Raw genomic sequence first — 7,469 nt, forward strand, 5'->3', positions numbered from 1 at the left:
TTACTAATCGAGTCTTTTTTTTTCTCTTACGCTTGAGTATGCTCAGGAATAGAACCCTTTCATTTTTCAGGGTCTGATTCGATGTGGTTTAATTGTTATTAAATAAACAAAAATAATAATTATAGTCCTTTCCACCTAAGATGATTTCTGTGACACATCGATTTTTGACACGTGTAGAGATGTCGGTTACTGAAATCGTATCAATTGTTTCCGATAATCGATAATATTCTATATGGAAATGAAATCGATTTGAATAAAGTACCAAAATTAGTTTTTTCGGCATTTCGCCAACAATTAACTAAGGAAGCTTAGCAAACAACAGCAACAAAAAGTCAACAATAACAATTAGTAAAAATAACAGAATACCACGTAAAGTATCAATATAAAAATGCAACTTGTATACAAGGCTGACGCACTCGTACAGACGATTGACTCGATTGACAAACGATCACAAGATGGGCGCCGATTATATGATTTTCCAACTCTATGATTTTTCAACGATCCATTTCATGTACACGAATTGCGTAGGTATTATATTTTTGTGTTATTTTATTTTATTTTTCATTATATTAAACTAAACAATACTGTTTTTGATTTATAAGCTTAAGATGTTTCATTTTTATATTTTTGGTAATAATGCCGCCATAAAATAAAAATATTAAGCACTAAAATTATTTTGACTTTTTAAACATAAAATACGTAATTCGGAACACGATGAAGTGTCACAGGAATCATCCTAAATGAAAAGGACTATAATAAATATTTATTAAAAAAAAATTATGAGGCGTGCACTTTTGGATTTTCCAAATTATTTAAATAATGTTATCAACACAGATGGCGTTGTCAACATTTTATACAAGTTGGATTTCATTGATTTCAAAAAATTAAATTGAAGGTTTTAAATATTTATTATTTTTAATTTTTTATTATACATATTGTAACTTGTTTAGTTTTAATTCCATTTAAAATATAAAAAATATATTATAATCTATACTAATATTATAAAACTGAAGAACAGTTTGTTTGTTTGTTTGTTTGAACGCGCTAATCTCAGGAACTACTGGTCCGATTTAAAAAAATATTTCGGTGTTAGATAGTCCATTTATCGAGGAGGGCTATAGGCTATATATCATCACGCTAAGACCAACAGGAGCGGAGCGACGCGGGTGAAACCGCGGAGCGCAGTTAGTAATTTATAAACTTAGTCCTTGTTTGGCCTTTGGGAGCGTTCAAGTATTAGGTACAGGCATAGGCATTATTTATTAAAAATAATTGATGCTGTTCTTAATAATAATTTATTAATAAATTATTCATTATAGAAATCATTGTATGCTATGTATGATGATGATATTATGTAGTTACATATTTTCTAGCTTTCAGCCTGCGACTTCTTTAGAACACTACATAATTGTTTGGTTTGTTTCCTCGTATTCCAATTTCCAAAATTGACATCTATTGATTTTTTTATAATTTTCTTTGTAGGTAGACATTTGGTACGAGGTCACTTGTTTTACTAGAAGGTACGTCTACCATGAAGTTACTCTATGAAGGACACCTTAATGACTATTGACTACATAATTCATGTGGTACCAGGTGCTACGTAGAAAGATTATATTGCACAGGCGCAGCAGTGTCTGGCAACAAGAAGTAAGTAAATATTGGTTGTCATTCGAGCTGTTAAAAACTTGAAGCATGTTTACAACTTGATATAGTTACGACGTTTCTAAATAGGTATCTAAGAGAAATGGAAGTGAGCTGATAGTGTTGAAAATCCTTGCCGGCTGCCGCCAAGGATTCACATTTAAAATCAGCAGGGAAATTGGAAGGTAGCATGAAAGCTTCAGGAAAACTAATGCACATTTGCCTGCTATAGAGTTTGTAGTTTTCTTTTGCCGCCACACAAAAGCTTCAAAACATAAAGTACAGGTATATACAAAGTGTTATGTACGATAAACTGTTAACTGATTCTGCTGCGCTGACATAATAAGTGCTATAAATATTGCAAAGAAGGACTTTTACAGCCTACGTTATTTCTACAACAGAGACTGAAGACAATATTTACGGTACTAAACAGATTATGCTGCATCATACATGAAAATCTACTTAGGAATAGAAAATTTTGAAATGAAAACTTATTCATAAACACTTTGTGACAATGTTTTTTAATGTACCTACATACATGCTACATACTTACCTACTCAGACTTATGCACTTACTGAAATTCATATAAATATAGCATTTCTATAAATCTAACAGGTAGGTATAGAGTTATATTCAAATGAGATTGTGTTCAAATATAGCATAATTTATTGTTTACAATTTTATTTTATCTGTTTATTACAGATATTATAAATTCTCCAAAATTAACTACCTATAACTATCTAACCAATAGACTATAGGATACGTATAGTAGGTAATAATAAATAACACAGAGCTTGTTTAATATAAAATAGATAGGATAATTACTAATTAGCTTATTAGTTATTAGCCTTAGCCTTAGCTATTACCTTCGTAAGGTATTTTAAAGCTAATTAAATAATATTATGCTAAAAATTTAATCGAGTGACAAAATTGGTTATTTATAGAACGGCGGTCACTGTTCTATAAATTTGGCTTTCCTTCGATATCTTGCAAAAAATGAATGGTATTAACCCTTAAAATAATTATTCTGGCAGAAATTACTTAGTTACTTGTTCATTTAACTTTTAATTTTTTTAGAGGCTTTTATCTTAAATTTGGAGATTAATCGTCGGATATGCGGTATTATTTTGTATGCAATCGATCGTGGGTGCATGATTCAAAAAGCGAGTCGCCTACGCGAAATCTCTAAAAGGCAATGAGCGAGTCTTGTGCAACCCACGTCTGGCTTCGAGTAATGTCTGTGGTTTCGAAGGTTTTTGTACATGCACCATATTGTTTCATTAATAAAAAGGTTATATTTCCATTCACTTGTATATCGCAACGGTACAAAATATGCTAATCTTAATTCTTACTGTTATTAATTTTATCATTAAGGGCTGATTTTCAATCCTTGGTTTAACCAAACTTATTCGTCGAATAATGTATAAAACTACCATTTTAAAAACGTATTCTAATTGCCCGTATTTGACAGTTTACGTGACATTTTAATATTATCGTGTAATACTTTATTGGACGGATAAGTTTTATCCAAGCATTGAAAAATCGGCCCTAAGAACAATAAATATACGCCCCACAATTACTTTCAAATGGGTTTTAATTTATCGGAGTGAAGTCATGGCTTAATTTAGGATTTAAATTAAATACGTATACTTACTTACTTAGTTGTAGGCATCGAAGATGTAGGAAACCGTTTTGTACAGAAAGAGTTCGAATGTATTAAAATGTAATAGTTAGTATAGGTCTAACTATTTATTAAATCTAAATTCATCCAAATAAATGTCCAAATAAAATATTTATTTGGATAAAACTAAATAAATTAGATGATATAACATAAAATTAGATAGGTACCTATTTCGATTTTTGTGTACCTAGAGGTAGGTAGGTAAGTAGATAAAAATTCCTATCTAAAATGATTAACGAAAGCTTTAAAATATCCTTCTAAAACTTCTTAATGCGTCCTGAGTTACGCAACTAATATTATAAAATACAGCCTGCTCAACAGCCAACCATATAGCTAGAGAGCTAGCGCAAAGCTACCTGTATGTATTTGACCAGACCTGGATTTTTGTGTGTTGATTCCCCTATACCTACTATACATGAGATGAGGAGTCACTAAGCCCAGAGTAGTGGACGAGCCGCGCGCTTAGGTAAGACAGGTGGAAATTTTTGGCGAACTTTGAAACCATTTGACCACGTCTGCCATTTTGATATTTGAAAATAGATTATTATTACTATCGGAAAATAACAATGGCAGACCATTATCACGCGGATAACATTCTGGCAGACACTTATGAAAGTGCTGAAAAAAATACAATTTTGAAAGTATTTGACCAGATCTGCCATTCATATATTTTATTTATTAGGGTCTTAAAAACTTATTTTCGAAACGGCAGACATTTTCATTGCGTACAGACTTCAGCAGACAACAAAAACTAGCTACTACATGGTCAGATCTATGCATACAGTACTATCTCTGTAGCTATTTTTTTCCATATATATCAATATTATTCTCACTCTAGCCTATAGTATTTTTATTTTATATATGTAGTTACTAGCATTCAAATAGTCTAGGTTTTATACCTGAGAGGGCTCTTTTCGGTTCCCACTCTAACGGTTATTGCCAGATGTTTTCAGTACAGATTAGATACTAGCAGATACATCACTTCCATGCAAAAGTGAAAATTACTACGCTATAAATAGCCTAAAAAATCTTAATAATAATAATTACGCTTCACAGCAAGAAGAAATGTACCATATGTACCCGCACAAAGTCGATATTGTGTTGCCTACCGTTCGACTCAATGGCTAGGGTTGTAACTTGTAACTACCTTTAATAATTATTACCAAACTAATAAACCGAGTGATGCGAAATAACCATAATTCTTTAAGAGTTTGATAAAATGATCAGGCAGGTATTTTCTTTAATCCTTCTCTGAATTATCGGTTACTAAATTGTATCGTTGAAATTATTCTTAATCGCGTAAATTTAATAAATAATCATATGGAAAACACTTTTCATTTGTTTTTTTACTTTCACGCCCAACTACTATATAATAATTACGTTGTTTCGGTATTTTGACGAGAAAACGCAGGAAACATCCGTTGTATCATTTTAGATAGATTGTATATTTTGTATCTGTAGAATTGAAATCAAAGCTATGTATATGTTGTCTCCATTCTTTTCTTATCGGATTGTTGATCCCAATGCGAATGCGTCACTTAAATTTTATAAAAGACAATTAAGAACATCAAAAATAAAGTGATACGTAAATATTTCACAGTGCAATATATTATGTAATTAATAATAATTATATATTTATGAAAAAATAATTACATCAGATTTAATAATCGCAATTTTTTTGAATGTACATATGAGTAAATGATTACATCATTATAGTAATAATCACAATTGTTTTATTTCCCATTTGTTGCAACCCTAGCATATTTTCATGTAGCAGCAGAAGTACCTACACTGGCGCGGGCGGCGCGGCGGCCGCGGCATCGTGCGACATCAAAGGCATTGCCTTACTAGGTAAGTTAATAATGATTAACTCTTTAATAATTATTTTTGACTTTACTCATTTCTTTTATTATATAATTTACGTTTTACTTTTACAGAATCAATGGATTATGAAGACGAGTCACACAACGCCATACGATAGTGATGATGAATGAACATTTCAATAAATGCATGCGTGTTTTTTTATGTTGTTTTGTAATTGTTAATTGTTTCTTAAATAAAGAAATAAACTAAATATTTAAATGATGATTTGTTATTTGCAACACAACTTTATATTTGAGATTCTTTACAAATGTATTTAGTTTTGTATCATCAAATTTATAAATTTTATTCCATAGTTTTCAAAATTAAATGTAAATGACCATAAAAACATTAATAAAGTAAATCATTGATGTAAGGTCAGGGAACGTAATACATATATATACATCTGACCATGTAGAAGCTAAGTCTTGTTGACTGCTGAAGTCTGTAAAGTTTTGTTGTCTGCTGAAGTCTGTACGCAATGAAAATGTCTGCCGTTTCGAAAATAAGTTTTTAAGACCCTAATAAATAAAATATATGAATGGCAGATCTGGTCAAATACTTTCAAAATTGTATTTTTTTCAGCACTTTCATAAGTGTCTGCCAGAATGTTATCCGCGTGATAATGGTCTGCCATTGTTATTTTCCGATAGTAATAATAATCTTTTTTCAAATATCAAAATGGCAGACGTGGTCAAATGGTTTCAAAGTTCGCCAAAAATTTCCACCTGTCTTACCTAAGCGCGCGGCTCGTCCACCACTCTGGGCTTAGTGACTCCTCATCTCATGTATAGTAGGTATAGGGGAATCAACACACAAAAATCTAGGTCTGGTCAAATACATACAGGTAGCTTTGCGCTAGCTCTCTAGCTAATAGCTTTCTACCGCTTAAAATTATCATAATCGGATCAGGAGGTTTAATATTATAATACTAGTTAAAGTACCTCAACCATAAAATTCCTTACAAAATATACTAAAGTAAGTTATTATTTATGTATGATTTAGTTTTTTTTCGATTATATGAATAGATAGAGTTCCTCAATTTAATATTATATTTTTCCTTTTTTCAAACTTTTTCAATGTATTAATATGAAACATGAATTATGATATTATGTATACTGTAGTATAGTATGTATTATAATATTATTTTATAAGTAGTATCTGTCTTCTAACTTTTTTTGCGTAGTACCTAGAGCTACCTACCATACTTTTATAAAATTTAAAATATTTAATAGGTACCTACATTAATAAATATTATTTTTATAAATTAGAAACTAATCTTTAGAAGGTATTTACTAAGAAGCAGCGATGGTCATGTTTTCTTAAAGGCTTTGTCAGACAGGACGCGTACTTAGCGCGCGTCAGAGCGTTAAGTTGACGCCGCGATATGACGCTAAGATGTGTTCTACTACCATCGTAGAATACCGTCAAACAGAGCGCCGGCGCTAGCAGTACGCAACGCTCTGTCGCGGCGTTAGGACGCTTTAACGTCGGGTGTTGTATTTTTTTACAAATTTTATTTTAGCGTCGGAGTTAATAGGCGTAAAATAATAATAAAATACTGCATAATGACCGAAAATTTGATAGAATTGGTTAGAAAATATTCATGCTTATATAATACGAAGGATAGTTCATATAAACTATAAAGATATATCAATAAAGGCAAAATTGTGGGCACAAATCGGAGAAGAAATTAATGAAACTGGTAAGTAAAAAATTCTTCCGACTCCGGAGTTAATATCGCTGTACCTTGTTTTGTTCGTAAGTAATAATTATGTAAACAACATGCAGCTTTAATAATATCAATTGCTGTGTCCTAACGCGCGCTAAAGCGTTCTGTTTGACGAAGCCTCGCGCGACGTTAAAACAGGACGCTGTAGCGCTACTACGCAGCGCTAAAATACGCGTCCTATCTGACAAAGCCTTTATTCGTATTAATTATACTCTACCAAGAAATACTGTGAAGTTGTGAGGAAAAAGTTAAATTGGGTCAACACGATATCCACATATTGACAGAGTAACTTATGGGCTGTTCACTGCATTTCTTTCCAAAGAGTTATGTTAATTATTAAACACAAGCAGTCAAGGTATAGGTATCTAGGTAAAACTTAAATCAGTCAATACCTACCAAATATGGCAGAATGAAGTTAATCCAATATTTTATAAGGCATACGTTGTGTTCATGTTATATTTTTATTTATATAGATAAGAAATTAGTGAAAAATACTTAAAGATGGAGAACAATAGGTATTGCTCTCCCACATAGAATAATAATTTTATTTATACA

The sequence above is a fragment of the Colias philodice genome, chromosome 16 (genome assembly GCF_061535455.1).
Source record: "Colias philodice isolate Cphi_HAF_F1 chromosome 16, ilColPhil1 Martin Lab GWU primary, whole genome shotgun sequence".
Lineage (NCBI taxonomy): Eukaryota > Metazoa > Arthropoda > Insecta > Lepidoptera > Pieridae > Colias > Colias philodice.